Genomic DNA, 16,018 nt, shown 5'->3' with positions numbered 1-16,018 from the left:
AGAACGTCGCCTGCCAGAATGCATTGTGCCAACAGTCAAGTTCGGCGGAGGTGGAATTATGGTCTGGGGGTGTTTCTCCTGGTATGGACTGGGACCCTTGGTCCCCATTCATGGTAAGCTCAACGCCGATGCCTACTGCACTATTTTGGATGACAATGGGCTTCCTACGTTGTGGCAGTTTTACGGGGTGGACCCCTATTACTTCCAGGACGACAATGCCAGCTGTCATACTACGAGGTTAACCAAGGCTTGGTATGGTGCCAATGGGGTTCATTGAATGGACTGCCCACAGCCCAGACCCTATCGAGAACCTCTGGGACGAGTTGGATCGCCGAATTAAGAGGTGCCCTACCCGTCCAAAATCGGTGAAGGAACTGACATGTCTTCTCCAAGCCGAGTGGAAGAAAATACCACTAGCCGTCACACAAGGACTTGTGGAAAGTATGCCCCGGAGGGTTCGCGCTGTAATTGCCTCTCGTGGAGGCTCTACCAACTATTGATTTTGAATAAAGTTAGTTTTTCTTTTCTATCACAGGTTTCCAAATACTTATTGGTAGATAGTGTATAAGCTCGATGGTTTCATTTTCTTTTTTAATAATTATTAGATGGCACCACATGTTCTATAATCGGTTTCATTTTTTCCGATGATGTTTCATCAATCTGTTGATAGATGGCATAAACTGTCTCAAAAGTTTGGAAGCGTCAAAATATAAGATAAATTGGGAGAGCTCAGAATTATTGGGAGGGTGCCAAAATATTTATATATATTATTATGGAAGATAGTAGTAAATGGGCGGGGGGAAGTCTGCGGGTTCATGGGCTGGATACAAGTTTTCGCCTGTGGACGGTAAATGTAAAAAAAAAATTGGTGCAGCCCCCCCCCCCCCATATAATTTAGACCTCAAATCCAAACAGCATATATTGAAAGGTGATTTTACCAAACATCTTGAACCTTATAGGGGGGGGGGGGAGATTGCGTCCTCATACTATGCTTTCTTCTTCGTACAAGAAAGATTTTTATAGGCTCGAAAGGCCTACACGCAGTGCCGTCTTACGGCATGGCCCGGGGCCTCAAAAAAAATCAATTGGCCCATCATACTCTTAAGACAGCCCTGCCTACACGCTTGAGTTAGGCAGGGCTGTCTTAACCGAGCCTCAAAATTATTTGGAGTTAACCTAAAGATTTTCTGATAAATTCTTATGCCTATTTTAATGGGGCCTCCAGACCAAGTGGTTTTTTCAAGGCCCTACCTGGTAAATTCTAGAAAATTTCAACCGGCTATTATATTTGCACCCCCTCCTCTTCTCTTGAGGCCATACCATGAGGTAGGCCCATGCATTGAGACGGCACTGCCCTAGACATCAAAGATGCGTATGGATGATTCGATTTATAGGGGTGGTCTGGAACTCCATAGACAAACTTCTATGGGTGATCACATATGCCAAGAAAAATAATTTGTGCAATCAAACTTTGGGTCAAAACACATTCATTCGATCAGAAAACCAACTACAGAAACAGCCACAGGTTGCGGACAACAGGGAAAAAAAACAATGTAACAGACTATGAGAGCACTCGCAGTTTAGCTACCAAAAAGTGCCATTTGAGGGTACTGTCACACAACTGACGGAATGGCCTGATGTCGAGTTAATCTTGTCAGCAGCAAAAAAGAATTCTGCAACAAGTTTTTTTCCCTGGGTCTACTGGTGTCATAGGTGGTCGTGGTCCCATAAGAAGTAGTCTATTGAATTCAGCTCCGGGGAGTGTGCAGGCAATGCCACAGGTCCACCATGGCCAATCCACAACCCGGAATATGTTGATGTTCGCTTGGTCATTCTCCTGTTGCCAACGTTGTTTCCGACTAAATAATCGTGCTCCGATTCAAAACTCTATTGCAAAAGTTGTGTGTCTAAATATGCACAATCATCCCTAGAAGTTTGTTAATAGTTCTGGATCACCATGTATATGCAGGCCTGTAAATAGGCTGCGGCAACCAGGAAAATGCCCCAAACCCTCCTTTTTCCGAGCATAAGCCTTTCAGAAAGGCCCTCAAAAAGAAGTCTGTGCCCAGGACCCTGAGAAATGCACCCTATGGCCTTGTGTATATATGCATTAGCATAATCATGCCTTTCCTTCAGACCCTTCAAGTCTATCCACCTATGGATTTAATGCAATGGTGACAATCTATGTGTTACATTTTGCTGGGAGGGACATTCAACCAGGGTCGTTTCTGGACATTTTTCAAGCGTAAGTGAATAATCTGCTGCTGCCACACAGTTCGCAGGATTCAAGATCTGTCCCTGCATTCAACAGACTTCCGGGAAATAATTTTTTAACACTAGAAGGACAATGACGGTCGTTTTGACCGTTTAGGCCGCTCACCATCTAAGCTCTATCGACAATTGGCAACGTCAACCATTTTTCAGTTAAGGGATTGGGCGATGTTGGGTGCTTTATTATCTATGTACACATTATACACATGACAATAAAACACATATTATGAAAAAAAAGATAAAGAATCTGACGAACAATGATGACATCAGCTTTCCTATAATTATTGAAAAACTACAGCACACTCTGAAACTATCATCGGTTTGAAAAAAAAAAAGAAACTGACTGAAATATTTTTAGTTATACCTAGAAGGACCATGATCGTCAATTTGACTACTACTAAACCACACATGCAACACGTCCACATCCCTCTGCGGAACTTCTAACATATTGGTACATGTTGGAACGTGTGTGTCCATGTCGAGAACCCATCATGAAGTTTGTTTCTGTGTAATGCTGGTCATGTGTAGTGCCGCCATCTGCAATCAAATTTTCCAACTATGAGTGAGATGCAATGATTGAAGATTTTATCATTGTAGGCAAGGGGATTGGCTCGCTTGACTGGTAACATTATACATTCTTTCTTGTCGTGCATGGCAAATAATTTTGTTGAAACATGGCATCAAATTTCTTCGGTGTAATACAGATGTTCTCGATTCGCCTAATTGAAACCATCCTCACTGACTGACCAATGATGAAATGAAAATATTAGTTTACCTAAAAATACTACTTTTTTGCTTCACCAATATCGTCTTTTCCTGCGTATAATCCATGGTGGTGCATAATCCGCATGCAAAATTTAAAGAAAGAAAAAAACCATGTAAAATCTGCGGCGTATTATCTACAGGCTTTAAAACATAATAAAAAAAACTTACCTTATGCTTCAATAATCAATCCATTGGTACACTAAGGAAATTTATTTACGTAATAATAGCATTATTTACACACAAAACATAATTTACAGTTAAATCGAAAACCTTCAAATTCAGACTCAGCAGGATGATAACATCATTTTCTGCAGATTGTCCGCCGCGGTGGATAATCCACATTTTTTAATATTCAACCACTTTTTTTAACAGATAATCCATGGATTATACGGAGAAAAATATGGTAATTTCTGAAAAAACTGAGATTACCTTGGAAAGTGTGCAGTAATATGCAATTGAGAAAGGAAATATTCTTCCGCTAAGTCAGAGATCTTCAACCTTCTCAGTCGTGCACGCTGCGTTTACCCATCACCAGGCCACTCTTACAGCCAGTTTGACCGTACGAGTGCATCGAATAAGGATTATTTCTATCCCGGAATTAAATTCAAAGAGCGTTGAATTAATTGTTTGCGTAATTGTAAAGTGTGAACATTGTTTAATTTTGAACATATATCAAGTGCTCACAAGCACCAAATCAGACATAAGCATCGAGCACTCTGGATGCTTCAGGAAGCAGCACCATAGTGCTCTTGAGCAATGGATTGAAGATGCCTGCGGTAAGTTAAATGCATTGAGGTGCTGAAATATATATTCCAAAGTGAGGAAAAATTTCCCGAGACCATTCAGTTTTACAATGAAACGAAGCACTTATCATGTTGATCAGATAGCTTGAGAGCATTCGGTCTGCATTTTCTACAATATTCTACTTAGAATCAATAAATGCTTGGTCGATTTGCAGAAGAAACATTTATAAAACCGGAATTTTCTTTTCTTGTTGGAATTAGGTAGAAAGTTTAGAGAACATAATTTCAGAAATCAGACTTTTGCTAATAACAACAATTATTGCCATGGCATCAGGAAAAAGACGAGATGTCAGATCCCACTTGTACAATAAAATAGCAAGCGGTACATTTTCAATGGGGTAGAAAAATAATTTGTAATATAGTATAGGTATTGACGGACTTGCATCTTGAAGACCCAAGTTCGAACACCAGTGGTGGTCGGCTGAAGTAGATATTCCGTGGTTACCAACTTCGAGGCACAAATGTGAGCTGATCTTCCACTTTAAAAGCCTCGCCACAGACAGCAACAGGCCTACAACAATACACTTATTCAATCATGGCACTTCACTAGTGCCAGCCCAGCTTCTCTTCCGAAGCTGGGCTGGAAGAGATCTCGGCAACGGGATAAGTCCAGCGGCAAAGTTCTGGCGTTCATTCATTCATTGCACTTCACTAGTAGTTAGAAAAATTGATTGCAGATGGCAGCATTACACATAACAAGCATTTCACAGAAACAAACTTTGTTTAGGTTTACAATACGGACAAACGTTTCAACACGTACCAATTCGTTAGAAATTCCACAGAGGAATATGAATGAGGTACACGTACGGTTTAGTAGTAGCAGTATAGGTATTAAAAATTGTAAAATGTGTGACGTGGGAATACAACTGTAATTACAATGTTCAGAATATTGATATTTTTTATTAGTTATGCTATTAGGAATTTACAAAAATTTGGAACATGTTGGTTAATGGAAATGGCATCATTTTTACCGATCTGTCCTTCTAGGTACAACGAAATGGCAGTCCTTCTAGTATTGAGAATATTTTTTAAAAAACCAGTGTCAAAATTTGAAAGATAAGAGAACTTTTTCAGAGTAGAAATTTGGGAGACTTGGCAGCTGCATTTATTCAGTTTCGTTTTTGGTTCACTTGAAAAAGCAGCAAATTAAAATTTTAACTTGGCCAGAATCATAAACGGTCAGAGTTGGCTTTAGACAGCTATGTGAGAGAGACCTACGTACCCACTCACAAGATTTATTTTCACAAACCTTACCAAACTCACACATCATTGTACGTCACAGTGACACTATATTAAAGTCGAAGACACACACGGTCATATACAAATAATGTCGAATTCAGATTATTTCGAATGAGGTTTTTCAAAAACTATAACAAAAACTAACAACACGCAAGTAAATGTTGACAAATTTATTGAAAAAAAATGATTTCTTTTTACAGAAATTCGTAAATTTTAAATAGGTGGGAAGACAACAATATTACGTTTGTATCTAACTGGCAGATCAATAATAACGCTGAGATTTTCTTTTTAACATAATGTGAATCACTGTAGCGAAAAGTAAGCCAGTAGAAAAAGCCCAAAAGAAAATGTATCAACATGAAAATCAAGGTAGAATGGATGCTTGTAACAATGGTACACTGAAATACTCAGACATAGGGCTAGGTGGTTCCATGAAACCTAGCAGTACAAGCAACAGGGCCATTTTAAGAGCATCAAAGTCTAGAAAAACACCTGCCCAGCAGTTTACTCTTACTTACTCTTAAAAGAAAACCAGATTAACCTCTTAACCAGATCCTATTATCATGAGGATCATGCCTGGGTAGGTCCATGTATTAAGACAGCACTGACAACCAGAGGTTTATTGGATTATTTAATTTTGCCTCTGGCAAGTTTCAACCCCAGTACCTTTTGCCTGCCCTGACTGTATAGTGACTGACTGAATGAATGAATGAGCGATAGGGTGAGAGACTGTATAGTGACTAAGTGAATGAGTGAGTGAGTGATAGGGTGAGTAACTGCATAGTGAACATAAAAGTGGGTGCGTGATTGTACACTTGAGTGAATGACGATATGAATAATCGATTGACTGTTTGTGTGAGTGACCATATTAGTGACCACATTAATGAGCAAGTGACCACGTGACTGGTCAAGCGAATGGTCGTGAGAGTGACATGTGGTCACACACTTGGTCAATCACTTACAGCAGAGTCTAGGGGTATACGGATAAAAGTTAATAAAGTCACTCATTTGATCACTAATATGGTCACTCACTTGGGCAGGCCAGATGAAATGTCTGAGACAAAATTTTCATAAACTGGACTATACAGGGTGCATATCAAACACCTGGCAATGCTACTTAATGCAGAACCATTGATCCTAGAGGCATACTTCCGATAAGTAAAAATATCCAAATAGAACATGTGGACTTGAACGTCAGATACACCATTTATATTGCAAGGGGTTGCGTAATTATTAAAATAAAAAAATTAACTTTTTATACGGGCACCCTGTCCTCAAAAAACCAATTAGAAAGTTGTTGCCCATGCCTCTCCTGATGCCAACAAAAAAATTCTATGTTTCCAAGTGCAATATGTGTTAATACATATCCAAATTTAAAAATCAAAGAAAAGTTGTCATTTATGCTGTTTTTTCTCCCCCAACTTTTCTCCAATTTTCGAATATCTCGGAGAATATTGCACTTGGAAACATGGAATTTCTTTTGTTGGCCTCAGAAGAGACAAGGCAACCACTTTCTAATTGGGTTTTTGAATATGAATTTGATTTAAATTGACTAATTAATTGACTATTAAATTAAATTAATTTGACTAATTGATTGACTTTGCAATATGAATGGCGTATCTGAGGTGCACACGTTTCTTGGATACGTTTTCTAACTGGAAGTATGCTTCTAGGATCAACAATTCCCCAGTAATTTGAGGTGCCAGGTGTTAGCTATGCACCCCCGATACTAATACACTGCTTCTCATTTCTTATAAATATACATCCTGCGATATCTAGAGGAATAAACTGGCCAACAGCCATGTGGTTAGAGCATGAACCTTCACTCTACTGGTCTGGGTGTGCAAGTGTTTTAGGTTTTGGCTTAAAAATACAGGTCTTGGTCTTTGGGTCTGATTATAGTCACTCATCACTGCAGTGCAGGAGGGCTTCAGCATTTGTGAGCACTTGGGGAAGCATCTTGTGTTTTCAGAGCATGTGTTCTTTCAGTCAAAGGTTCTTAGCATCAAACTAAACCATCTGGACATTCTAAGAGATTATTTTCCCTATTTGCATGTATTAGACACATAAATGAATCCCAAATGGTTGGGAAAATTTACGAACTCAACTGAGTTGTGTAGTTTGTGTACACAATGCAAAATAAAAAGACCTTCAATACCCTATCTTCCAATGAATTATCATTTATTCAGTTGTAAAGCTGTTCATTCTAGCTTTTTAGCACTCCTTGGTGTTTTAAAAAAAGCCTTATCTTCAAATTTTTATTAACACCTGGAATGAATTAAACAGTTTTCATATAGAAACCTGCCGAGGTATCCCTGGATTGGAAAAAAATTAGGAAAACTAATTAATAACCTATCTGCGAGTGAAATTTCTCATTTTACAAGAAATCAATCAACAGCATCTCAGAAATTTCTAGTCCCTATGCATCGAAGTTCGCTCGCCTTTCCCATACCATGGCCATTTTATGCACTCACAAGAACTAAATGAGACCTAAGTTAATTATAAATCGTTATACAAAGACCACCATGCTGCAGCTGAGATTTGGAGCTCTGACGTGCATGGTAAAAAAGTTGGTGCTCTAACCATATGCTGACATTCAGGTGGTGTGCACACTTGAGCCTGAAAATGGTAAGAAAACCTGCTCTAGACAATCTTATTGGACTCGTGTACGTAATTACAGTATCTGAAACCGACAACCAATAGACTGGCGCACTGAATTTTTTTTAAATTTGCATTTATCATTCATTATTTCATAGATATTTAAGAAGAATCAATCACATCATACAAGTCCTCAGGATTTTGAATTTCAGGTTTTACAGAAAGTATCACAGTAGTAACGCAGACTTTAAATTGCATGTGATTTCAATGGCAATGTGTAGTGCACACATAAGGTGGTGGGAAAAACTTTTAAACTTTTTGTCTAATGATAACTGAAAAACCACCATATCTTGGAAAGTTGTGCTTGTAGATGCATGAAAAATGTAGAGTGATAACTACAAGTGGAACCCAACATTTTCTGTTGAAAATGAATTTGATGAGTGCTGCACTTTTTCTGTTGTATGCTATGTTATTTTGTGCGGGAAGACAACACCACTTGCACCTATACAAGACACAATTCGCTCAATAAAAACCAAACAATGACACGGGTATTCAATGAGACATGTACCACATAGTATTAGCTAAAAAAACTGCAATTCTTTCAAACAATTGTTACATGTTCAAGCCTTGTGTAGACATTACACTCCGAATTACCGCAGCGTCTATACCATAGTTCCCCAAACTTTTTGTTCCATCACCCCCCTTCTTCAGAAATGTTTTCTCTCATTGCCCCCAAACTCAAGTGAACTCATAGGATACTATGTTATGCACATAGCTTCTACCCCCTCCCCCCAGTTTGTTCCATTGCCCACCATACACAGGGGGAAATATTTCCCACTTTAGAAAACACTGGTTTATACTATACCCAGTGGCAGGGGTGGGAAGTGACAAAGTCCATTTTGGAGCAGCAAAATATAGGATTCTGAGCAATTTTGGAGCAGATATTTATAAATTGGAGTGGCGAAATTAACTAACAAGAATATTTTTGTTAACTCACAACACTTTTCAAAACAAAAACAACTGCATTGTCTTTTGTAATCAAACATATTTTTATCAGCTTGTTTTTGGTGTTTCAGGCCTTTGACACCTTGTTTGAAAGAGTGGCCGTCATAAAATTTTCCACACCAGTCTATTTAAGATGATTTTTACTTACTGAGGGCACTATTTGCTGTTCGGAACAGCAGCACTTCAAATGGGATAAAAATTTTCTAGTCTTTATATAGATATTATAAGTTTTCTATATCAAGTTTTCAATTTTTTTATACTCAGAAAGAAATTGTTGCAAAATGGGAGAGAATTGCGGAAGAATCAACACGATGGTTGGCGATTCAGCACTCATTGTTTGGTGAGATTGGCAATCTGACACTCATTATTTGGCAAGATTGGTGATCTTACTCGTTATTTGGCAATTTAACGCTCGTTGTTCAGCAAAGTTTCTCAATTAGCAATTGTAATTCGGCGGATATACTCTTTTTACTCCCGGAATGAAATTTTTTTTCACAAAACATCGGGATTTGATGCAATGATGATCAACTACAATAATTTCTCCTGCTTCCAGTGGTGACTTTCTTTTTTTGAAAATGGAAACTGACTCACATTTGCGCTTTTCAGCTGAAAGACAATTGCAAACCATCTTCTGCTTCACGATCACAGATATTATCTGGATTTCGCGATGGAAAGTCTGATAAGGGACCGATAGTTTAAGTACTGAAAATTAAATTACACTGTTCTCGGAAAGAATCATTTTGCGGCAAGCAGGAACAAAAGTGTTTTGCCGTCCTTTACGAGATTCCGGGCATACTGAAGCAAAATTTGCTATTTTGGCTATTTGGCACAGAAAAATACATTATTGGAGCAGGATGGTGCAAGATGTTAATTTTGGCGCAGTGTGGCGCAATTGGCACAGAGTTCCTACCGTAGTGGTGTGATTAAACCAATTTGCGGTATTTCAATAGAACTAATATCAATTTGTTTTTGTCAAGTTCAACAAACCAGTTCTTACAATGGCACCTGTAATCAGGGCTGCAACTAGATACTTTGTCAGCTGGGTCAAGCATGCATTTTGGCACATCCACAGAAGGAGAGGGTAAAAGGGTGAATTCAGCGTCCTCTCTGGTCCAGCCCCAGGTGCACTCGACCCACTCGCTTCCTTCTTATGGTCCTGCTTGTAATGATGGTTCTCTCTAGGATAGGTGCCTGAGCAGTTATCTGATGTGTTTGCAGGGCCAATAAATCGCTAAGTTACTTCAATCCCACCAATGAAGGGAAAAATGAATTTCAACATTTAAATCCTGCGTTACTTCTGGGATGCTCTTTATCTCACAAACACAGCGATTTTTTATGTTATCATGCATAAGAATATATAAAATCAGTAAATGGTAAAACAATACTTTTTCGAAGAGCGTCATCCATCCATTTTTCTTACTAAAAATAAAAGTTCCTTCCCATGTATATTCGGCGGAACAAATAAATATGTAACAGAAAAAAAAATTCGTTGCAATCACAGAATATAAGCTAAAACTTTCACAGAATGAACAAGAATCCATCAACCACTAAAAGAGATTCGGGAAATGCTAACACCATAACAGGAAAAAAAAACCTGAAATACTGATTACAATACGAGGCAAACACACACGCACACACATATATATATATATATACAGGGTGTTTCAAAACTCATGGCATATATGTTGGGGGTGATAAAACACAATTAGACAAGTAGCAAACACCATAAAACTCATGCACTGGAACTCAAGTGATAAAACGCTAGAGAGCACTGCCCAACGAGTGCAATAAATATTGTTCACAGCAGTGCTGCGAATTACCAATGAGATCGATACGTACACGAATCAGGAGAAGGCAGACATATGCATTACATGTATGGGGCTACACACAGCAATGCAATGGAAGCTCAAAAATTGTCTAAGAATGTTTTCTGACATGACGTGTGCCAAGAGAGAGAACCTTTCAAGGATTGCGACAACAATTTTGCGAAAGGAGCTGCTTTGCGAGTTGCATACAGGAAACTGTGTGTGCAAGGAGTGTGAGGATGGCACTTATAATTGATGACATTGTGTGGCAGATCTGTAAGCACCCTGAATGTAGTGTGTGAGCAATATGCCAGGATGTCAATGCTCTTCATACTATGATGTGGAGAGTATTGTGAGAGGAATAAATGCACCAATTAATCTGTCCTTTCATTCTGTCTTGCTTCTCATCAGTTTCACGACATAGCATGTACTGCGCTCTAGCGCTCAATCACATGAGTACTGGACATGGGTTGTATGGTGATTTGTACTTGTCTAAGTTCTGTTCTATCACACCCCTAATGTATGAGCCATGAATTTTGAAGCACCCATATCAAATCGATTGAACTACATGATTATGCAGCAACAATACTCATGTTCGATGACGCATCAAAAAATAAAAGGTACTGGCATTGTTTAGAACGAATAAACGTTTTCACATATGACACATCATAAAAATAAACCTGATATCAAAGAAGTAGTAAATGCAATATTTAGGCCAGATATAGTACATCACCGCAATCACTAGCAATGAGTCGCAGTTCTAATATCAATTAAATAAACACACAAAAAAACAAGATATGATGAAACTTAGATATACAGTGGAACTTTGGTTAATGAGCAGTTCGGTTAACAAGCAATTCGCATAATGAGCAAAAATTGTGAATAAATTTTGACTTGATTAATGAGTAATGATTCATATTACGAGCAAAAAGTTTTGCACTTTGTCATTTAGTTTCCCTTTATCACAACAAAAAAAACCTAGCAGATGGTTTCTCTGGAAGTGTGTGTAATATACAAATACAAAGGCCACAACAGGCAAATTGTCGAACGAGGTGGCTGAAATATTCTCCCTTTCAGTCTCAAATTTCCGATCCACAATTACTAATGTATAATGTCCAACATCAAAAAGCTTAAAAATAAAGAACAATTTCAGCGATGCTTCGAGATGATTGAGGAAACAAACCTTATCATCGAGGTTTGGAAAAACATTTCAATACCGTGCACCGCATCAAGATCATCAATATAGCCTGGGATGAAATCACCAAGAGAACCCGTAATTCTGCTTGAAGAAAATTGTGTGCGATTGCATTATTGAACGTGACTTTGAGGGGTTAGCTCATAAACATTGGGGTGTCGAAGAAGTTGTGTTCTTGGGAAAGACCCAAGAACATAAAGATTAGAGGTGAATGAGGACGACATTCAAGAACTAGTGGAGGAACATAGCCAGGAGTTGACCACACAAACTGATGTAACTCCATCATGTGTAAGAGTTTATGGACAGGTTCTTGTCTGAAGAAAGGAGAAATCCCTCACTTTGAATGAGATGAGAGAAAGCCGAGTGAAATTTTGTAGAAAATAACCACAGAAATAAAGATGTAGCAGTGTGCGAGCAATGAAGTTTGTCCAATGTCAATGCAACTTCTCATTTCTGCGAAATCCTCAAAAGGAGTCAAAAGCAAGCGTCATTCCATTGGTTCCTTCCCAAATTCACACAAGAAAAAGATTGGTGCGAAAGCAGATTACAATTAGTCTTAAAAAATAGTCCTCCTCTCGCTGATCATTGCAAAATTATTGCACTGTATGTTTTACTTATGGTGTATTGCATTATTAAATAAATTATCGGTGTATTGTATTATTGATGAAGTGCTTTTATGAATAATTTTTATGTGAATGAATATGTGGAATGAATTATTCAAGTTTACATTATTTCCTATGGGGAAGTTTGATTCATTATATGAGCGATTTGAATAACGAGCACATTTGCTGAACGAATTAAGCTCATTAACTGAAGTTCCACTGTACAACTTTTGTGAAAAAGTTCCCACGCACATTTTTTTGTGATCTTTGTTGAGTCATCTACTAAATATGGATGACACTTAATGACATAAAATATCTCCTGCAAGCATGAGTTTGATATACACTATGTTTGATATACAGTGATACCTCTGCTAATGATTTTGGCTGCTTCAGGTAGCAAGTGTTTTAATCAATACTACTGCTACCAACACAATAGAGAACGGTAATTAGGGAGATTTTTACACAGATCCAAATTCCTTTCACCAATTATAAAGAGGGATTTTTTTTAAAAACAAAGTAAGGATTTTTAGTTAATGAAATAATTTTTCATGATCATTGTGAATTATTGCAAAAGTTGCCAATTATCACCAAATGGCCTATTAAACTACCTTGGCCTAAATCATAATTTAAAAAAAAAAAAAAAAAATCACCATCGTTTCCAAAAGAGGGACAGAAAGAACAAATGCGAAATATAACCAGAAAGGGGACACAGGCCATCTCGCTGATTCGACTGTTGAAAGACAATACCTCCTAGATATGATCTGAAGATGATGTCACTCTTCGCTATTCTGAGTCTTGTCTCATTCAGCAACATATAAGCTCTAAGAAAAGAGGTTTGTTCCTTCTGTAGTACAGAGGTCTAGCATGTTATGCTCTTTCCCAGAAAATTCATTAAGAATAATTCTCTCCCTCCCAAAAAGTATAGATTTTTTGTTGCATTCTGGGGTTAAAATTCAAGGGATATAAGAATTTTTCAAGAGTCTGGAAGATTACATAGAAATTTGGAAGCCTCCCTGAAAAAAAGGAAGACTTGGCAGCTATGTGATATGAATGCACACGCTAACATAACACAGAGCAGAATTTTTGTGCTAATCATCATTAGAGTTAGTATTGATTAATGAAAGTGATTCTGTAATGAACTATCTTTGCTAGCTGAGGTATGACTGTATCATGCACAAACAATACCACAAAAAAAAGTTTGGGACTTTTTCGTAAAGATTTTATACAATTCATATACGTTTCTTTTAAATTCCTTTCTTGAGCAAAGGTCTAAAATATCCCAGTCTGGTTACACTATGAAAAATGAAAAATATTAAAAAAAGCTCAAGAGACAAAACACATGTGTCAAGTCATATAACTATATTTCACACACCCGCTAATCAATAACAACCTCATTCACAAAGTCTTGAAAATGATTTTTTTTTGTTAACCACCGGTATCACTAGAACATTCTGTCCACAAATAAAAACCGAAGTATGGGTAATGGAAACCACAAAAAATATATATTTGGATCTAATCCCAAAACCCATTTACACCTGAAGAAAGATCCAAAAAATCCCACTTTTCCCCCAATAAATATACCACTTATCCGACAGCATGCTACACCATAGTTATGAGACAAATTCTGCAAGTGCAAATGGGCAAAACTTGTATGTACAAACAGACAAATATATCATTAGAAATAGAAATGGATTACCTTTTGGATTTGATAATACAATTAAATAATCGACGTTTGGGTTTACCCAAAATTCCAAAACGAACACGGCTATACGCGTTTCAGAACTATATGAAGTTCCTTCATCAGTAGCAGAAACAAAGAAGAGAAAAGAGAAATATATCATTATATTAATAACAAGAAGGGAGGACAAAATATTACATGCATGAAAATATTACAATAAATTGCTAGCATAAAAAACAAAGAAGATTCAATAAAGATGTTCAATCCCCTTTGACAAATTTTTTTTTACAATAAAGTGAGTAAAATAATTTAGCAATATTTCTCCAGCAATAATATTTGGTACAGTAGAACATGGTTAATCTAAATTTTCAAGGATAATTCAGACTTTCATGAGCTGCCCTTAAGCTTTATATCTAATGTTACAATTGCTTGTTTGATTTTAACTTTTTGATAATTCGAAGTTGAAAGAAAAAGAAACCATGATTAAAATATGAGAAAATGTAGATGGTTCGGGAAAATTCTATAAACAGTCGGACTTGGCTTTGCTCGACCAAGTTGTTAGTCTAACCAAAAATTTAAAATTCCGACAATTTTGTCATACAAATTTAGTTAAAAACCATTTTCACTCAGCTAAAAAAAAGTCAAAATGCTAACTTGTAAATTTTCACTTTTTTTGTTTTTAAATATACTTTAATGCCCATTTTAACATTGTTTGGACAGAATGCATAGAGATTGAGCATTATAAGGGTGGATCAAATGAAAACAGGACAGTAGTTATAATTTGGTATATTTTTGTATGACTGGCAACATTTTTGTGCAGAAATAAAACGAAGGTAAGGAAGAATGTACAAGAGCCATTTCCCTGACTGGGAAATGTACTTGCCCTAGGTAGTCACTCAAAAGATAGATATTTCCTTTATTTAAAATTTTTAAACACAGTTACAAAAGCTTTTGATATGTGCTGGTGGTCGGCCAACAGTATCGTCCGGCAGGATATCTGTTTTTTCGTCTGCGGAATGTTTGCAAGAAGAGCAACATGGTTATATCCATTTTTAGTAGCAGGAAGAGTTGCAAAATGCATCAGCAAACACAGGCAATGTACAGCAAATATGCATTGTCATTGACTCATGTGCAGGACTGGCACAAACATTTCCACCGTGCACTTACTTTCCTGTAGTGGAGTTTTTCTGCAATGTGGCATAAACAGATACAAAACTCATTCCTACTTTCCTGCTGATGTCCCTTATAGTGTGTCGTCTGTTTGGGCTAATTATCTGGCCGACTTCTTTCACCAAAGTTTTCGCGATGATGAGGTGACCTTGAACAAATTCCAGTCCCTCACAAAAACGCTTGCGGCAGTCCTGCACACCAGCCAATGACAGTACGTTCCTATAGTGCCTTTCATTCAAATCATTTGCTGATTTTCCGCCGTGAACTCCAATTCCTTCTATTACTAAGAAAAGAATAATACCACGTTGCTCTTCTTTATTTGTAAACATTCTGCAGATACAGATGAAAAAACAACCAATTGCTTGTCGGACAATGCTACACATGATACACACTCATACAAAAATAAACCAAATTATAACTACTGTTCCATTTTTATTTGATCCACCCTTGTACTCAATATGAATTATGTGGTTCAACTTATGGACCAAGGTGTACTATTCAAAATCTAAAACATTTTTATTGTCAGCAAGAGTATGGAAAACATCAGAAATCACAAATTTCAATACAGTAATGAGAGTAGATTTTCTTGATACCAGAAGAATAATAAGCGAAATTTGAAAAACTGTTTTCGTAACTGATGATGATCATGAATCGTTTCAGTAAATAAGGCTGTAACCCTAAGCAGCAGTGACGAGATATCTTGCCTCTTTCAAAGCCTCTCATATTAGCATTGACAGGCCCACACATTTTTTTAAGTCGATTTCTCAATGAAACATTTTTCCCAATACCCCTTAGTTTGGACCTTCTGAAAATAAGAAAAAGAATATTTTATTTTAAAAGGGCATTTTCATTAAAAGAGGAAACCTGAATCTGACATTTCTGGGCAA

This window comes from Pholcus phalangioides, unplaced genomic scaffold (assembly GCF_987345545.1).
Source record: "Pholcus phalangioides strain wild (caught in Gottingen) unplaced genomic scaffold, Ppha-v1.0 ptg000024l_1, whole genome shotgun sequence".
Lineage (NCBI taxonomy): Eukaryota > Metazoa > Arthropoda > Arachnida > Araneae > Pholcidae > Pholcus > Pholcus phalangioides.
The sequence above is the reverse complement of the archived record's forward strand: the minus strand, read 5'-3'. Positions refer to the sequence as shown.